General features: G+C 35.7%; 1 non-coding gene across 1 annotated transcript; it reads left to right on the top strand.

The window, feature by feature from the left end:
* Window positions 1–5819: 5819 nt before the first annotated feature.
* Window positions 5820–5957, top strand: LOC112209557 (U4 spliceosomal RNA). The gene has a single exon (XR_002944396.1). It is a non-coding gene; the product is annotated as a U4 spliceosomal RNA (small nuclear RNA).
* Window positions 5958–20625: the final 14668 nt, after the last annotated feature.

The raw sequence follows: 20625 nt of genomic DNA, 5'->3' as shown, positions 1-20625 counted from the left end.
CCACATTGCCTGTGATAGGGTGTGAACTGAAAACCTGGACTTTCTCTCTAAGTCCAATCCCGTGGTTCAATCACTTGTAATTGATATTTATGTATAAAATAATACAATACAGCTCCGCATTTTAAATTACTTAGGCTAAACAGAATACACAAGTATTGCCCATGAATAAGGCATTTGAATTATTTACATGTTAATTTCAAGCTTAACCAAACCTTTTTATTAAACTAATCTTATTCTTTACTCCTTCTCTCACTCACATAGACCAAAAATATAAAGAAAGAATATATCTGAAGCCAAATCAACTCATATTGTTTTCAAATGTTTGCCTTACATGAAGATATATTTTAAGCAGATATTTGACATCCATTATTTGACTCCTCCAGAGGATCTTATCATCCACTCATTGCACTTGATATCAAAGCAAATATCAGTGTACAGACTGACTCAGGTCTTTATGTTATATACTGCTGCATGTAATCAATTTGGCATACAATATATGGTTTACATTATTTGGAACAAATTTTTGTTTCAAAAACTGTTGCTTGTAACCTATTCTATAAGCCCTATATTTTAGATAAACAGTATTTCTATTTACCATGGAGAAATAGGACTCCAAGAGAAGCTTGCTGTAGAAATTCAGTAAATATTTGAAATTGAACTGATTCTACATTAGTTATATCTTTCAGGAAAAGTGGTAAATCAGAAATCTTTTACCTCTCTGAACCAAGGAAGGTAAGAATTTAGGAACTGCCAGAGAGAGCCTAACATAGCCGTATTCTTAAATTTAGTATTTATTATTACCACTTAATATGTGCTACTGAGCAAAACATATTTCCGAGTCCACAGTCTAGTCAGAGAGAAGTCAAGTAGCCCAATGCCATCCTATAAGGTGCACTGATGACGGTCAGTATGGAAAGCTAGAGCAACAGAAAAGGAGTGCATAGCCAGGCCTCATGAGAGGAACTGAGGATAAGTAGTCAGGGAGTGCTTCTGAGAGTAGTAGACTCTGACATGACTGAGTTTTGGAGGAGAGAAGTGAGATGAGGGGTGAATTGAGTGAGTGCAGACACTACTGCCAGAAACAACAGCACATACAATGACTCAGAGACACAGACAAAGAGTTTGCTCAAGGAACTTCAGGTAATTCAGTATGGGTAGAATAAGAGGAGTTGGAGAAGAAAATGGGGGAATAGTAAAAGTTAAGAACTTAATTTGCTATTTTATGGAGTTTGGAATTAATCTTTAAGGCAATGGGAAATCACTGAAGGCTTGTAAGTGAAGGAGTGACATGATCCGATTTACACAACCTGAGGAGCACCCTTGATCCTTGCTAGTGTGGACTGGGAGAACAAGAGAGAAGTTAGAGCCACTGGGCCAATGGGAAAGTGAATCAGTTTAAATTTTTACTGTGAAGTTTTAACAGTCAGCTTTAAGTATAATGAACTTCCTTTATGTTAAAATCTCTAGCTAAATGTAAATACCATATCTCTTTCCCAACACTAATGTATTTAGCTGCCATTCTTAGCCTGAACCAGTACTCTCTGTGCTTCCTTCTATCATGCTGGTCACTAACACTGGACAAGATACACCCACTGCTCTCATGGAAGCTGCGAATGGAGACTGTGGGAAGTGTTTTCAGGGAGGACAAGCCCAACTCATGTCATCAGGCAGACTGGAATCAAATCTTGGCTTTAGCAGCTTTAGCTTTGTGGCCTTGGGAAATTCCTTAAACTCTCGGAGCCTTGGTTTTCTCACCTTCAAAATGGAAACCAAAATATCTAGCAAGGTTGTAAGAATTGAAGATCATGTACACAGGGCTTCTAGCACAGAGTAAACCCTTGAGCAGTATACACATTTTATTATTAAAGACAAAATGTACATAAAAGACAACATTAAGACAAATTTCCTATTTTCTAGTTGCTCTTTTGAAGAAAAAAAGACATTGGCAGGAGCTCACAGTAGAGGAATGGGGCCTGAGACTCTCCTGTCACTCTGCTTCCAGGTCATTAGTGCTTGTGAGTAGCTAAGCAGCTGAGCTGCTCCAGAAAACCTATGCAAAACAATCTTGGTTTTAACTATGTAATCAACATGACAGGGCCATGGCTGAAATAAATATGAATGCTATGGCCAGGTGGCCTTGGGGATTGTGGAGTGCAATTAACCTGCCCACTCCCATTCCCAGAACTCTTCTCAGAGAGGTAATTTCCTTGTCACTCGTTGAGTTTGGTTCTGGCTATTAATTCCAAGCAGCATTTGTGCTTCCTCAGTGTGGTCCTGATCAGTACCACTTCCAGAGATCAGAGGAAACTAAATGAAGACTGTCTGAAGCATCAATTCCCCTTCCAAACCTTTCAGAAATTTCAAAAGATGTTAGTGAGCAGGGTAGTGTAGGAGGAGAGTTGGCACTTTTCTCCTATTTTCATAGGAATATAATGATCAGACCCACCCATTTCTGAATGTAATGAGGTTGCAATCCTCAGTCTAAGCAGAAAAACCTAGGTAGAGGGCAAATGGGGAATTCTATCCCTAGCAGTGCCGTGTGACAGCTTTGGGTAGAAGGTATGGAACCAGAGAAGGAAAGACTTCTACCTAACTGGGTTCCAATTCACGTTCATTTGGTACTGTTTCTTCTTTCTATTCCTAAAGTCAGGAAAATCAGAAAAATACTTCCCTCCATAGCTGCAGCTGGCATTTTTGCAGTGATCATTAGTAGAACATGTTGGCAGTGGAAACAGCTTTAGCATTTGCAGAACTGGCTGTCATTTGTGCCAAAAGCAAGTAGGAATAGAAATAGTAACACCAATATTGTTATTACCATACCAGAAGTCAGCTAGCTATCCTGTGCCTATAGCTTTCGTAAGTCACGCCTAATACCCTTATCTCATCTGACCTTCATCTCACATTGTGTATGTGAAATGGGAGAGCAGCAGAAAGTGGGTTGAAAGGAAAAAAAAAACTTGTCACTGAGTTTGAATAGCCAGCTTGACATTGCAGCCCCCGACTATCTATTTGCAAAGGGTTTACCTCTTTTAATTGCAATAAAAACTTTAAAAGTAAACCCATTTTAGTGGAAGATTAATTAGTAGAAAATTTCCAGAAAGCAGTTTAGATAATCTGACCATATTTACCAATAGCCTTTTCAAAAATTCGTATTTCATCCAGAATGCCATTTTTAAGACTATACACTAAAGAAATAGTTTTAAATGCACACAAGGATTTTTAAGTACAAAAATGTATATGACAGATATTTATAATAAAAAAGAAATAATTGAATAAACATCCATAAAGTGTAAAATAGTCATTAATTTGAATATATTCAGTTCTTAAAGGGGTTTTATAGAACTTTAAATGACATGAGAAAAACACTTACTGTTTTCTCTTTTTCTCAATACAAGGAAGAGTTCCACTCAAGTTATCACAAGTAAGGGGAATTTTTTCATAAGGATACACATGAAGTGAAACTAGCAAGGATTTTAAAAGCCATCAGGAATTGGGAGAGAAGCTGCTAATCTGTCCACTCTGCATCTCTTTTTCTTCCAAAGCCATCCCATTAATTCTCTTTCTGCCAATAGGAAGGCTAACACACATGCCCACGTGTTTCCAGATATGGCAGTTTATCATTGCCTTTCAGCTTGGGTTAAGTAAAGAGTAGTTTCCCTCTGAAAGGCCTGTGGAGAGCTAGGAACATTGATGGTGATGTTAAATAAAGCAGGAATCAAAACTACATTTATGGTATCAACATTCACTGACTCACTCAACACGTATGCACTGAACACTCACCATAAGGTGGCAACGTTGGCATGCATAGTCCTTGCTCTCACAGCTCTTCTAGCTTAGAGAATAAAGGCAATTCAAATCCATGTTCATGGTGCTACAGTACACATGTGTGCATGATAGGAGAGCATCCTGAAAGAGATCCCAACTCAAACTTGGAGAAACATCAGAAAAGCATGTCCAGTTAATTTTTCTCCAGAAAGTAGTTTAGTGTAGCTATTTGAAGTTGTGTGTTTTTAAGGGGTTATAACTTAATGTGTTAGGGGGTATGAAGAATTTTGTAAGCCAGAATAAAAACTGTTAGTCTTCTGAGTAGCAATGGAACTATGATAAGTTTCGGCAGGGGAGAGAGGTGATCAAATTTGCAAGTTACAAAAATCCATAAATTCACTGTAGATAATGTACTGGCTGATGGGCAGCCTGGAGTCAGAGGGCCCAGTGGGAGACTTTATTAACAATAGCAGCAAAGTTGAAGGAGCCCATACTAGAGCTAGTACAAGTGGAGGGGGAGCAAACTACATGAACTTGAAAGATGCATAGCATCAACTGAACTTGGAGAATGATAATTTGTGTGGGATGAGTGAGGGAAAGGAGTCAAGGATAAAGCCCAGTTTTATAGCTTAGTGTAATTAACTGAGATTGAAAACAAAGAGGTAAGTGAGGGAAAGATAATGAGTTCAATGTTAAATACATTGAGTTTGTAGTGAGAATGAGACATCTAGGGGTGATGCCCAGGAGGATATTCGATCTATGCATCTGAAATGCAGAAAGGGGTCAGAACTGCTGGAAACAGAGTTTGATATGTCATATGCATATGGGCCATACTTCAAATAATGAATATGCATAAGAGTCTGAGAATTAAATTATAATTTTTAATTATAATCTTTATAATTAAAAAATAAGAAAAAAAAGGAGCCGAGCGCAAGGCACAAACATATCTGAAGCACACAAAAAGAAAGAAAGAGAAACTCATGCAGGAAGGAGATGGAAATAGCCTTCAAAGAGGGAGGGAAATAATCCAGTGTACAGCATTGTCACCGAATTCAAGAAGAGAGAACATCAGGAAACAAGAATGACTTGGTGATAAGAAATCAATTTATAAAATATATATTAAGTCAAAGGAGAAAAATGATATAATCATATCAACAGATGAGAAAAAGTCACTGGTAGAATCTAATGAATATTATAATGGCAAGTGCTCCTTTAACATAATCATACATATGTATATATGCATGTGTATTTATATATGTGTATATATGCGGTGTTGTGTGTTTTGGGAGTCTCCAAGACCACTCTAGTTTTGATAGTTTACTAGGAGAACTCGGCATATAGTTGTATATTCAGGACTCGGCATATAGTTGTATATTCTCACAGCTATGATTTATTACGGTGAAAGGATATAAAATGAAACTAGCAAAGGAAAAAAGGGCACAGGGTGAAATCCAGGGTCCTCTCCCAGTGGAGTCAGACAGGATGAGCTTAATTCCTCCAGCAATGAGTTATAACAACACAAGTGAAATGTCTACCAGGGATGTTCATTAGAAGCTCAGGGCCCCAGTTTTTTATTGGGAGCTGGTCACACAGACACTGTCTGCCTAGTATTTTCTAAAACCTCAGAAGGAAAGATGTTCAGCATAAACCATATTGTTTGCACAGTTTAGGCATATAAGGTATTCTTAACAGGAAATGGTAGGAATCCTACCATGATCCAGATGCCACCCAAGGGCCAACCTTGCAAGCAAGTCTTTCTACAGAGGGCAGTCTCATGTTTGCCATGTTAACTCTTCTCTCTCTCTCTCTCTGTGTGTATGTATGTGTCTCCGTGTATGTGTGTTTGTGTGTGAGAGAGAGAGAATGATGGTTGCATACACATTAGAAAATTAGGAGAGATGCCTGCTCTTTCCATTATTACTGAATATTGTTCTGAAAGTATTAAACAATATAATTAAGAAGGAAGAAATCAGACAGAATAAATATTGTAAAGTAGGTAATGTTACTTAAGAATAATACAATTTTATATTTGAAAATTATAGAAAATCAGTTCTAGCTTTGCACAGTGGCAGTATCACAGCCACTGAGGTCTGAGATGCAATTATTGCTCATTGAAAACTTTTCCCAAAACCCCTGTCATGATGACTTGCAATATAGTTGACATTGGTAATTTTTGACAGTCTCTAAGGAGACCGATTTTTTAAAAAAGAAGAAAATCAGTTCTAGAAAGTATCAAGATAATAAAATGATTTGGAAATTTTAAAAATATACCAGAAAAATTAGAATATGTAATAAAAATCAGAAAAGATAAATGATCTGAGAATGCACTTTGAGGAAATTGCAGGAAGTCAATTCAGTGTGTGTGAATAGGTCCAGACCATATCAGGAAGAAGTGAGAAACCAGTATGACTATAGCTGAGAGTAAGGTAATAGAGAATGAATAATGAGGCTGGAGAGTGAAAATCGGGGCATAACATGCAGGGCTTTGTAAGCCATGATTGGGATTTTTAAAATTCCATTCTTAAAGCAATAGAAAATTTCTGAAGAGTTTAAAAAGTTTTAAAATACAATAACATTTGCACTCCGAAAGCATCATTCTAGCTGCAAATATGGAAATAGTTTTGAGGTGAGCCAGATACATAAGCTTTGGATGGAGATTTACAAGAATAATATCTACTATAGAATGAAATCCCGACAATAGATTCTAATAGTTTAGGGTGATGGCAGTAAAGATGAAAGAAAACTAGAATAATTTAGTGATATTTAGGAAATACAACTGGTAGCACTCTGTAATTAATGGGATGTGAGGATGAGAGTGAGTGAGGAGCTTCAATGACTTCCAGATTTCTGGATTACACAGCTGTACAGATGAGAGCATCATTTTGTGAGATTAAAAAACACTGAGGACATAACTCAAATAGACTAAATTCATAACTTGAATCCTTTTTTCTTAAAACTATTATTTTAACATGTGTTTCAATAGCTATTTTGAAACTCAGAAAACTGAGGAATGATTTTTTAAATTCTTTTATTCTCTGAAGACATGGGCTCACATCATCTGAAGGGGGATGGCCAAAGGGCAATAAAAAAAATTACCATGAGTTAGAAGAACATTTTTAAGTGTACCAAAATAGTACCATGTCAAATATAAAGTTTTTATCTAATGAAATTATAAGCAGAAACCTAATTGTGCCCTTCTCTGGAATGGTACACTGGGAAAGCAGATTTGAGTTTCTCTTAAGTATCGTGTGAATGTTTTACATGAATTTGTATTTCTGATTAAAAAAATTAAAAAGTCATCTTGGAAAAAATAAAGTTGATTGTCTGTTTTACTTAAAGTAAAAAACTGAAAGGAGTAGGAAATGTCAAACAGTAATCAAAAGCAGAGTTCAAGCAAGGTACAGGCTAGAAAGTGTCCACCACATTTAGGAGAAGGGAGGTAATCGGTGACCCTGTGGAGCTAAGATTCAGGGGTTTGCAGAACATCCAGACAGCAACAGCTTGTGAAGTGACACAAGATAAAGTGGAAACTTAAATATTTTGAGAAACTGGCCAGCAAGTGAAATAGGAGCTAGATGGTAGCCAAAGAAAAAAACAAAGTCTGGAAATACGCTGTTATTGTTTAATTTTCATAAAAGATGTATACATGTTTAATTGCTAATGAAGAAGTTTCAAGAGATTAGAAATTAAAATTTTAAAAATATTAAGTAATTTGAAAATAATGTAATGAAATATACCAAGATAAAATATATTTTTTATGCCTGGATTTGGGAATCTGGAACAATTTTAAAACTTTTATTAGAATTATAGGAATTTTAAAAATTTACTCTAGTAAAAAAAAGATCTTATATTGAGAAAAATAAGGACAGTCAGCCTCATTTTACAAAGAAAAAAAAAAGAATGCAGGTCTCCAGGATTCTACCCTCTGCATATGAGCTGAGGGGCCAGAATCTAAGTGATTTGTATAATGCTCTGTCCTGACTGCTCCTTTCCACCCAGGAGCAAGATCATTGTAAAAATTTCATTCTACATGATGCTAGAGGGCTAAAAGTTTATAAAACAATGTTTAAATGGAAAATAAATGTTAAAAAATTATAATGAAGATTTCCATGTCATCCTATATCTAAAGGTAGGAGACACATTTCACCCTATACCTCTCACCTAATAACACCTAAAAACCCGGGACAAAATATGTAAAACAAACATAAGAAGATTCTGAAATGTGAAGAAAAGAAGGCATCCTTCTTAGAGATGTTATACTCAAGAAATAAACTGGCAGGATGTTTTCTGCCTCCTAAATATCCTAGCCTGGACACTGGAAAATTTCACAAGCTAGAAAGAATGGTAAGTGCACAACCCCAAAAAGCAAAACAAAACAAACAAAAACCAACCAACAAAACAAAACAAAATAAGCCTATGTTCTTTAGCCAAAGGACCTGGAAGGGAGTGCCTATGCAGGGCATAACCTTTTGGGTGACACCAGAAACACTCCAGAGAAAAAAAAGTGCCCTCCCCCACCCTGTCATTTACAGCAGCTGAAACCAGGACTATGTCAGCAGACGTTACCACCACAACCCAGTAGCAACTACATGGTGCTCCCTCTTGGATGATAGGTGTCTGTGGAGGCTTTGTGTGTGAGAGGGGCCTGACTGCCATGCCAGCCTGGTATTAATGAGTAACATGATCTAAATACAATAAAAAGTAACTTATCTTGCCAAGAACCAGAACAATGTCAAGTTTAATGAGAAAAACCAATCAACAGACACAACATCAACACAGCACAGATATTGGAATGATCTGACCAGATTTTAAAGCATCTATAATTTTTTTAAAAATACCTCAAAAAGCAACTATGAACCCTCTTGAAATGATAAAAAAAACCACAAACATTCTCAGAAAAAAAAACCATATAAAAAAGAACCAAATGGAAATTTAAGAACGGAAAATACAAGAACAACAAAAACAAAAATTCCTGCTTTCAGTATTGGTGGAATAGCTGATATTGACCAATACTCCCATAATGAACCATTAGAAAATTTAGACTAAAGCATAAAAACATCTATTTGAAGGAATGAATGACAGACCAGAGGAGACAGGACATGAGACACAGAATTTCAGAGCGAAAATAAACTCATTTAGGTGAACATTATACTCTGCAGCACTTTTTCACTGGAGACATTTGCTATTTTTTAAGCAGGAGGAAAAAAAAGAAAAGAAAAGCAGAAAGAGTTTGCTAACAGAAACCTGAGATGAGATTTTGGGGAGGCTCGGAAGGCAGAACTTGGAGTTCAGGGATATCCATGCAGGTTGGACTTGAAGAAAAATTAATCCAGAGAGAAACAAAACAGAGCTGGGGAGTCCAATACCTTGATTCATGTTTCCCTTGAAGGAATGTGCTATCTGTTGAGCAGCACAGAAGCTTGAGGAAGAGATGCCAAGCACAAAGCAGTGTCCAGTTCTCTGGAAAGATGAGCAGAGATCTTGGAAAAATAATAAAGATAGGAAAAAAAAAATGGAGTCCAGAGCTCTCTACGGAGAAGGGGCCCTGATCAACATCTAAGATTTCTGGCAAATGTCAGAAAGAACAGTATCATAGGAGTGAAAATAAGTTGGAAACAGAGTGGATCTCACAAAACTGAATTAATTCCAGTCCAGCTTCCTGTACTTTAACTGCCTGTGAGAAAGCAAAATAAATTCTCTCTGGAAGAGTAAAACAGCAGCCAATGCCTCCAAATATCTCTAATATTTTTTATTATTCAATCTTCTATAACACATAGGAATGTCAAGAAATAAGACAGGATTAGCAAACCCAAGAGAAAAAAAGTCAGTAAAAATATGTGGTGATCTATTTTTCATCAATATTAGGTGATTAAGATACTGAAGTTGTCAGAGGAGACTTTAAAATAACTAATTCAATGCTCAGGAAAATAAATGAAAAGATAGAAAATGTCACCACAACATTGGACTCTACTAAAATGTCAAATCAAATCTACAAAAAATTATTAAAATGTAATCAAATGCAAAGGGCAACAACTAATTTTTAGAAACAAAATTACAGATTTATTGCAGCAGAAGAAAAGGATAGCAAACTACAAGACTAGTCAATAGAAAATGTCCAGATTAAACCAAACTAAAAAATAGTTTAAAAATTTTAAAAACCAACTTGAGAAAAATGTGAGACATAGTGAAAAGTCCTAGTATATGTGCAATTGTAGTCCCAGCACAGGCGATAGAGAATTATGACAGAAGTAATACATAAAATGACCAAACTTTTCCCAAAATGATGAAAGACATTATGCTACAGATTCAGAAATCTACAAATCTGTAGAAGAATAAATTTAAACTAAAAGAAAATCACACAGAGGTGCCTCATAGTTGAACTTCTGAAAGTCAAAAACAAAACAAAACAACAGCATTTAAAGCAGTCAAAGGAAAATGGCATATTACCTTCAAATGAACAATGACACTGCTAAAAATCAACTTCTCAGAAGAAATTATATAAAACAGAAGAAAATTATATTAATAAAGAGATTAAAGAAAATAACTTTGAAATTCTATATCATTAAAAAGGTTTTTTTTTCAGTTTGTATAATTTTATGGGCTACAAGTGTCATTTTGTTACATGGATAGATTGTGTAGTTAGTGGTGAATTCAAAGCTTTTAGGGTATCCATCGCTTGAATAATGTACATTGTACCCACTAAGTAGTTTCTCATCATACAATCTCCTCCCACAGCTTGCAACCTTGGAAGTATCCATTGTCTAACATTCCACACTCTTGCATCCATGCGTACACATTGTTTAGCTCCCACTTATAAATGAAAATATGCAGTGTTTGTCTTTCTGTGTCTGAGTTGTTTCATTTAAGATAATGACCTCCAGTTCCATCTACATTGCTGCAAAAGAAATGATTTCATTTTTTATGGTTGCATTGTATCCCATTGCATATATATGCCATGTTTTTCTTATCTAGTCATCCACTGATGGACACTTAGGTTGATTCCATATCTTTGCTATGGTGAATAGCGTCATTATAAACATATGAGTGCAGGTGTCCTTGTGATATAATGATTTATTTCCCTTAGGGATAGATACCCAATAGTGGGATTGCTGGATCAAATGGTAGTTCTACGTTTAGTTCTTTGAGAAATCGTCATACTATTTTCCATAGAGGTTGTACTAATTCACATTCCCATCCACAGTGTATTAGCCTTTCTTTTCTCCACATCTTCTCTGGCATCTGTTATTTTTTGACTTTTTAGTAATAGCCAATCTGACTGATGTAAAATAGTATCTTGTTGTGGTTTTAATTTGTATTTCTCTGGTTATTAGTGATGTTGAGCATTCTTCATATGCTCATTGGTCATCTGTATGTCTTCTTTTGAAAAATGTTTATTCATGTCCTTTCCCTATTTTTAATGGATTTTTTTAGTTATTTGAATCCTTTGTAAATTCTGGATATTAGCCCCCGTTGGGTGCATAGTTTGCTATTTCTCCGTATGTGTGTCTCTCTCAAGATACTGGCACTTTGATCTTGGACTTCCCAGCCTCCAGAACTATGAGAAATAAATTTCTATTTATTATAAATTACCTAACCTGTGATAGTCTGTTATAGTAACACAAAATGGACTAAGAAAAAAATTGGTATAGAAAAGAGAGGCTGTTGTTATTCATCAAGACAATGGGAGAATAAGCCAGGAAGCATTTCAGAGATCTTTGAGGCTGCACCTCTGATCATAGGCCCAGAGCAAGGCCTTGGGGCAAGGTTTTCAGAGAGGCACTCTTGAGACCTCAGCGTTTGTTGCCCTGTGCCACCTCATGTCTCATCTCTGCTCCCCACATTCTGGCAGAGCACCCCTCAGTCACCCCAGCCATGGCTTAAGTGGGACTAGGTGCAGCTTGGACTGCTACTCTGGAGAGTGCAAGCAATAAACCTTGGCAGCATCCACATAGTGCTAATTCTACAGGCCCGCAGAGTGTGTGGGCTATTGGGCCATGGCAGCCACCTGGATTTTAAAGAATGTATCAGGCAGCCTGGGGGCTTAGGCAAAATCCTGCTGCAGGAGGGGTGCCACCACAGAGTTCCCACTAGGGCAATTCCCAGCAGAGCTGTAAGGTTGAAGCCACTTCGGAGTCCTTACTAGGCTTAGTAAAGTGGTGGGGATGGGACCACCCCTGAAACCACAGAGCTGTAAAGCTACCAGCTTGAAATTCCAGTCTGGGAGAGCTGCAGGGATGAGCCTCCCCATAAGAGCTGCTTCATGGGCTGAGCCCAGCAAAGCCATGGGGGGCAGGGCTATCCAAGTCTTTGGGGACCAAACCCTTGCTCCAGTGTGCCCAGAGGTAATACAAAGAGTTATTACAAAGAGGTAATACAAAGATTATTCTGGAGTCTGAAGATTTCATGCTGTTTGTCTTGTTGGCTTTAGGACTTACTTGGAACCAGTTTCCCCTTTCTTTTCACTTATTTATCCCTTTTGAAATGGAAATGTCTAGCCTGTCCCACCATTGTATTTTAGAAGTGGATACATTTTTATTTCAGTCTCACAGATGGAGGAGAACTTGTCTCAGAATGAATCATGTTTTGAGTCTCATTTATATCTGATTTTAAAGGAGACTTTGGATTTTAGAGTTCCTGCTAGAATGAGTTAAGACTTTGGGGGCTATTGGAATAGAATGAACGTAGTTTGCACATGAGAAGGACATGAATTTGAGGGACCAGAGGCAGATGATATGATGCGAATGTGTTCCCCCAAAGTTTTTCTGTTGAAAATTTGATCCTTAATGTGACAATGTTGGAAGATAGAACCTTGATGAATAGCCTAATGCTGCTTTTTTTTTTTTTTTTTTTTCAGGAATGGGTTTGTCACCTTGGGAGTGAGAATAATAAGTTCAGTTCTCTTCTCTCTCTCTCTCTCCCTCTCTTTCCTACTACCTCTCTCCCCCTCTCCCTTTCCTGCTCCCTCTCTCCCCCCTCCCTTTCTCACTCCCTCTCCCTTTCTTGCTCCCTCTCTCCCTTTCTTGCTCCCTCTCTCCCACTCTCCCTTTCCTGCTCCCTCTCTCCCCACTCCCTTTCTCACTCCCTCTCTCCCTTTCTCGCTCCCTCTCTCCCCGTCCCTCTCTCGCTCCTTCTCTCCCCTTCTCCCTTTCTCACTCCCTCTCTCCCCATCACCCTTTCCCACTCCCTCTTTCCTCCTCTCCCTTTCCCACTCCCTTTCTCCTTTTTTTTGCTTTTCCACATGGGATAATGCAGCAAGAAGGCCCTCATCAGATGCTGGCACTTTGGTCTTAGACTTTCCAGCCTCCAGAACTGTAAGAAATAAATTTCTATTCGTTATAAATTACTCAGTCTGTGGTATTCTGTTATAGCAGCACTAAAAAGACTAAGACAATACCTAAAGGAATTGAAATCAGTATATTAAACAGATATGAGCACACCCATGCTCATTGCAGCATTATTCACAATAGCAAAAATAGAGATACAACCTATGTGTCCATCAACAGATTAATGAATAAAGAAAAAATGTGGCATATATACATAACATACAAAAAATGTGGCATATATACATAATTAATAAGGATTATTAATTAGCCTTAGAAAAGAAGGAAATACTGCCATTTGTGACAACATGGATGAAACTAGAAAATATTATGTTACGTGAAATGAACCAGGCACAGAAAGACAAATACCATATGATCTCACTTGTACTTGGAACCTAAACAAGCTGAATTCATAGAAGTAGAGAATAGAGGCCGAGCGCGGTGGCTCACGCCTGTAATCCCAGCACTTTGGGAGGCCGAGGCAGGTGGATCACGAGATCATGAGATAGAGACCATACTGGCTAACATGGTGAAACCCCGTCTCTACTAAAAATACAAAAAAAAAATTAGCCGGGTGTGGTGGTGGGCGCCTGTAGTCCCAGCTACTCGGGAGGCTGAGGCAGGAGAATGGCGTGAACCCAGGAGGCGGAGCTTGCAGTGAGCCAAGATTGCACCACTGCACTCCAGCCTGGGCGACTGAGCAAGACTCCATCTCAGAAAAAAAAAAAAAAAAAAGTAGAGAATAGAATAGTGGTTACCAGGTGCTGAGGAGAAAGTTTGATGGAGAGAAGAGAGATGTTGGTCAAAGGTTACAAAGTTTCAGTTAGACAGGAGGAATAAATTTTAGTGATCCTTTGTACAGAATGATAACTATAGTTGATAATAATGTATTGTATGTTTCAAAACTGCTAAAAGAGTAGATTATAAATGTTCTCACCACACCAAAAAACATAAGAGAGGTAACAAATATTTTAATTAGCTTATGTAATCATTCTACAATGTGAATATATCAAAACATCACATTGCATATGGTGCATGAATATATACATATTTATGTGTATATATATAATTTATCCCATAAATATATACAATTATTTGTCGGTTAAAAATAGAATAAAAATTTAAAAACATGAATTTAAAAATCAGAAATAAAAAAAGAAAAAATAGGGAAATACAAAATTATAGTTGGAAGATTTAATACATCACTCTTGGTAACTGATAGAAGAGGTAAATACAAAAGCAATAAAGATACAAATGACTTGAACATCCCTAAATTTGATAAACTTGCCTTAATTGAGATATTTAGAATACTGCCCTTGATATTGGCATTTTTCTCAAGCATGTTTGGTATATTTACCAAAACTGATTGTTTGAACCATAGAACAAGTTTCCAAAAATATTGAAGAATTGACATCATATAGACTATGCCTTCTATTGCCATTTTTATTCAACATTATACTTGAGGTCCTAATCAGTGTAATAAGGTTAGAACAAAAATGTTTAAATCCTAAAAATTTGGAAAAAGTTCTTTATTATTCCTAATTTTGTATATATAGAAAGAGTCAAAAGAATCTACAAACCATTATAATTAATAAGTGCATTTAGCAACATGGCTGGATACAAAATCATTTGTGTCTCTATGTATGGCAAAATTTAGACAATAAAATTAAACAAGATAATGTGAACATACAAAGTTAATTCATAAAAGAGAAAAATGAGATAAAACTAAAATCTTACAATTAGATATTGAGTAAAATTGGTAAATGTGATCTGACAACAAAAGCTGTATACAAAGAAAAAAATGAAAGTACAGAATTGTACCTTTAATAGAATTAATATACCAGTGAAACAAAGAAAAATAAGATAGAAAAACAGTTTAATTCTGCTAAGGACTAATGCCATTTACTTGCTTTTAATATATTTTTATAATCTTTTATCCTCTATTGTTTTCTCATTTTCTTCTACTTTGTTGTGCTTTATAAGGTGTTATTCTGATTCTGCTTCCAACTATTTCTTTTAAACTCTCAGTTTAAACTTTATTTAAAGTTTTCTATTTCATCTTAAAATGTATACGTACATTTTATCCCATATCAGTATATTAGTATTTAGTATAAACTTACATATTTATTATATAAACAAGTACATTAGTAATTTAATCAATGTTTGACCGCCCCCCACCCCACCTCAGAGTTAAGTTGATGCTGTACTATATTTCCCTCGAAACCTCAAAAGCTCAGAAGGTATGTTACCTCAATTTGCAGAACCTAACCTTCTATTTCCCTTGAAAATGAAAGCTGGTTACGAAATGCGTAAGGCAAAAAATTATGGCGTTTGCTGAAAGTCTGATGCTAATAGTTAAGTTGAGGAATCCTTTACCTGAATACTTCCTCTAGAAAAGAGATGTGCCTGCAAATAATTTCTGGATACAATAAAGAATACCAAGTACCAAAAGTGAGGATGCTGCTGAGCACAGGTTAACACTATATATCATATATTGTCTGGGACTCCTGGGGATAAAAGGCAGGGAAGACTCCAAGCTTTCACCTTTTTCAGTATTTGTCATTCCATGTGGGTTTTTACCCCTTCATTTGCTGTCACTTTGATAAAATCTTCTGAACTCACCTACTCTTTCATTCTAGATGCTTCTTCCCTCTCTCTCCACATCTTCCATAATATCTTGCCATGCTGTTAACGCTGTTATCCTGGTGTTTGTGTTTTCAGAAGGCTTGAACTACTACAAATGTTGTGCCCCTCAGAATACATACCAAGAGACACGGGCATAACCATCACTGATCACACAATTAGGCCAGTCAAGTGGGTGACAAACAAAGGGGAGGCAGTTGGGCAAACCAGTGTATTTTAGAATGCACAAAGGTTAAATAGGTTCCTTACTTAAGGAATGAAGAAAGCGAAATCACTCAGTGAGACTGTGAGTCATACCACACTATTTTGTGTAGGTTGGTGTTACCTACTTCTATAATCAACCTATTTCTTTATTTATCCTCTGTGTAGCCTACATGGAGAAACACAAAACTATTACTGTTAAACTCCTGCAGATTGGAGTAATTTATTGGTAAAAATATGGAAATAAAAAATGCATGTGTGATTATGAAAAGTTTTATTTCTTATTTTATAATATATTTTCTTACAAGATCACTAAAAATCACTTAGGAAGGCACTTCTTTTTTTAAGCTTTTCTCTGGAATCATTGTACTATGGTCTATTTTTTAATACAGGAAATGAAAGTTTCCATTGTGGAAAACAAGCTTGGTGTTCTGCAACTCACAGGCCATCACAGAGTGTTCTAGAAAGTGTGTCATTTCCTTTTTTAATCTTTTTTTGATAGTTAATCAATTTCCTCTATCTTATAAATATCACACAAATATATTGGCCAAAGAACATACACAGAGAAAGAACAGATATTTGTATAAAATTCATTTCCATGTTCCAATGTGTGCACCTCCTAAAAGCAAGTAAAGGCAGTCCAGAACACCTAATTTTGTGAATTTTTGAAGTTTTTATTTGTAAGTTCTATTTAGTCATTATTTGAGGGAGGTGCTCAAATACCCAAAGACAATTAATCCTAACAAAGAATACGTAATCAACAATCTTTAACTTAACTTCCTTTCAGTGCTAAGTAGAAATAAATAATTTTTTAAAAACAGGAAACTAGTACTCAATTTGTATGTAACAATTTGTTACATACAAGTCAATTTGTATGTAACAATTTGTTACATACAAGTCAATTTGTATGTAACAATTTGTTACATACAAGTCAATTTGTATGTAACAATTTGTTACATACAAGTCAATTTGTAGGTAACAATTGTAGAATACAAAATACAAAGAACTAAATCAACTTTATAACAATCTCCAAGACAAATAAATTTCCATCAAATACAGAAATTTGACTGTATTAGGCAACTGTGATAATTTCTAGGCCCCTGAAGTTTGCTGTATTCAGGAGATACAGGTAGGTTCCCTTCTCCAGAGGGCAGTGATAACCAAAAGCCTTAGTAATCTTTGACATTTCCCTCTCCTAGCTCTCAAATGTCTGTGTCAATGATTTCAAATTGTATGTATTGTTTAAATTTATCCTCTTCTTAGTTGTGGTTCCTATCCAAAGCTGCAGACTTAAGACTACTTCTCCCGCTTCAGACCTATATTTCTACAAAGAGCAAGTCTCAGATAACAACCATTGCAAAAATTCAAATGTTATCATAACTATTATTTTCTCTTTGGACAACTGAATCCTAAAATTTAACTAACTTTAACTGCCACGATTAACAATCTTTGACTACACTAACTAGTACTCACCTTTCCTTTAAATTCCCTTTTCAACAAAATTGAAAAAGTATATATGTGTTACTGGACCAAAGGCAAGGGACAGTAGCGATCAGTTTTTAAAACTTACTTTATTGCACATGCCATAACTCACCAATGTAAAAAAAATGCTCTTTTTATATTTCACAAAGCATATATTATCTCTGAGACATTCCCTGAAATCCAACTCAGTAGTTTTTGGGTGGAGCTCAGAGATACTTATTCAACAAGTTCAAGTGATTCTGATGTCCAACAAAGTTTAAGAACAATTAAAGTGGTAAGGACAACTAGATATAGAATTTTTAAAAGATCAATTTTGGATAAATATGGTATTTTTCCTTAAAAGGAATCTTCTACCTGCTTTTTCCTTTTAGCAGTAAATTTAAATGCAAGTTACTCCTTGAGACTCCTCACTTGATCCATAGAAAGAGCCAAGGGGAACTCCCTCAAAACTCTCTTATGTCCTAAAATTTTATTTTTGCTTGTAACAGCATGTCAAGCAATACAGAGCTACCATTATCTTTGGGGCAAAATTTGGATAAAATATTCATCATTTTTTTGTCTTTTAAGTATTTTCAACAATATCATTTTTTATACTAGAGCAACTACTATCATTCAGAAAGACACTTAATACCATCTGCAGAAACTCAATCTGAGCTTTTAAAGCTTGAGATTCATCTTTCTTCTTGCCTACTTCTCTGGTCCTAGAAACACTGATCAATAGAAAACAATTTGTCACCCCAAATATAGTATACAATTTCCTTGTGGGATTTTAAATCGAAGGTATATCTGTATTCGTCATTTTATGTGTGAAAAATATAAGAGAAATAAAACTTTGTCCATTATATTAACGCCTTCTAGTCCTCTCATATTGAAGCATTGGTTGGATTCTTAATCCTCTATTGTCTCAAGATACTAGAGCTCTTTCACGAGCAGAAATCCATTTAGATAACAACCTTCAATCATGTGATCCAAATGTCCAGGTGCTACACCAACTTGGTATGCCCTCATCTGTCAACCTTAATCACTCACCATCTCATATCACAGGCTCCCAGCATCCTTCTTTTAAATTCTTCTTTACAGATTATTTTCAGAAACACCTTCTTACTAAAAGTTACCTTTTGTGTATTGAGCAGTTAATGTCTCTTTTTAATGATATTATTGTTGAATACCTGTTTTTTCATCACTTAATCACTTACTTACTCTTACCCAATGAACTTGAAATTCACAGAATCTAAAGTCTCAAAATCCTCAGACACTGTTTATGTAAACAAAACTATAAAATATGAGAAAATTGACTTATGTTCTACTCTTGTAAGGTTTGTTGTTATTCATTTGTTTTGCCATTGTTTCATTCACATGAATATACGAATTAGATTAGTATTTGCTTCAGAGGATAACCTGTCCTAAAGATAATTAAAATACTTCCAGTCCAGCTATTTAAGTCCATTTTTTTTTCTCCCAATAGCCAGGGACACCTATCTGAATGCAAATATATTAATGACATGTTCTTTAATGATTCCTCCATTGTGAATCTCTACCATAAAGTTGGAACTCCTTGGCAGGATGACAGACAAGACCTTTCATATTTTGGTCATGTTTTCTGCACCCCTTATTTGTAATTATGCTTCTGCAAGACATACACTTGATTATAGTTGAAATACACACACACATACTCACAAACACACGTGTCTTTCCTCTCTATCTATACTCTACACTTATGTTGGTCTTACTGTCTTACTTCTTCAACCTATAAATGAGCTCAGGTCAACCTCTAAGAAAATCTTTCATGATCCCAGTTCCAGAATGAATTATATGACTCATCTTGGTGCTCCTATAGCACTGTGTCTATTTTCTATCACTGCATTTGATGTTACTGTGTTTCATTGTCTATTAATACATCTTCTTGCCTGCTATTAGTGAACTTCTTGAGACAGGTACTCCATCTTATTTATCTTTTATTCTTCTGGTTGGTATCAATGGGTGCTCATAAATGTTGGTTGAATAGATGAAATAATTAATGTATAAATACATAAGCTCAGTTAATGTGGTAGCCTAGAGAAAGAAACATGCTTAAATAGAAATAGGTTCCTCTGTTAGCAAATAGGCCATGAGTTTGGTATTCCAAGTATTTAAAGGCAAGATTTGTTTCATAAAGTTCTATGTACCTTTTTAAATATTCTTTTCCTAAGTAATATTTTTTTCATTCTGACCATTTTCATTTTTAAAAGCTTAATCATAAAATAATACAATATTATGTCTTCTTTTTTTCAGTGGTAGCATAGAGGGTACTAGAGAACATGTGGTGTGTGGGATTAGCGTGGGAAGACCTGGCTGACTTCCCATTTTTCATGTACTATCTGTGAATTTGATTAGGCCACCCAACTCCTCAATGCCTTAATTTATGTGTGTACAATGGTATAATAATACTAATCCACACTACTCATTAGATTTCAGTGCAGATCAAATAAGACAGCTATGTGAGAATATCAGTAAGAAGTGTTTTTTTTTTTTTTTTTTGATGATACTGTCCTTTCCCCAGTGTGTGCCCTTGGGGCCTTTGTCAGAACAGTTGACTACAAATGCATAGATTTATTTCTAGGTTCACTATGCTGTTCCTTTGGTCTCTATGTCTGTTTTCATGGAAGTACCATGCTGTTTTGGTTACTATTCCTTTGCAGCATATTTTGAAGTCAGGTAGTGTGATGCCTCCAGCTTTGTTCTTTTTGTTCAAGATTGCTTTAGCTATTCTGAGTCTTTTGTGGTTCCATATAAATTTTAGGATTGTTTTTCTATATCTGTGAAGAAAATCATTGTTGTTTTCATAGGGATTACATTGAAGCTGCAGATTACTTTGGGTAATATGGACATTTAAAAAATATTAATTCTTCCAATCCATGAATGTAAGATATCTTTTCATTTATTTGTGTCCTCTTTAATTTATTTTATCAATATTTTATAGTTTTTAATGTAGAGATCTTCCACCCCCTTGATTAAATTTATTCCTAGGTATTGTATTTTTTATAGCTATTATCAGTGGGATTGTTTTCTTGATTTCCTTTTCAAATAGTTTGCTATTGGCATTTAGAAAAGGTACTAATTTGGGGGATGTTCATTTTGTGTCCCACAAATTTACTGATCTTTCTTATTACTTCTAAGAGTTTTTGGTGGAGTCCATCAGATTTTCTATATATAAGGTCATATAATCTGCAAAGAG

The sequence above is a fragment of the Pan troglodytes genome, chromosome 5 (genome assembly GCF_028858775.2).
Source record: "Pan troglodytes isolate AG18354 chromosome 5, NHGRI_mPanTro3-v2.0_pri, whole genome shotgun sequence".
Lineage (NCBI taxonomy): Eukaryota > Metazoa > Chordata > Mammalia > Primates > Hominidae > Pan > Pan troglodytes.
The sequence above is the reverse complement of the archived record's forward strand: the minus strand, read 5'-3'. Positions and strand labels throughout refer to the sequence as shown.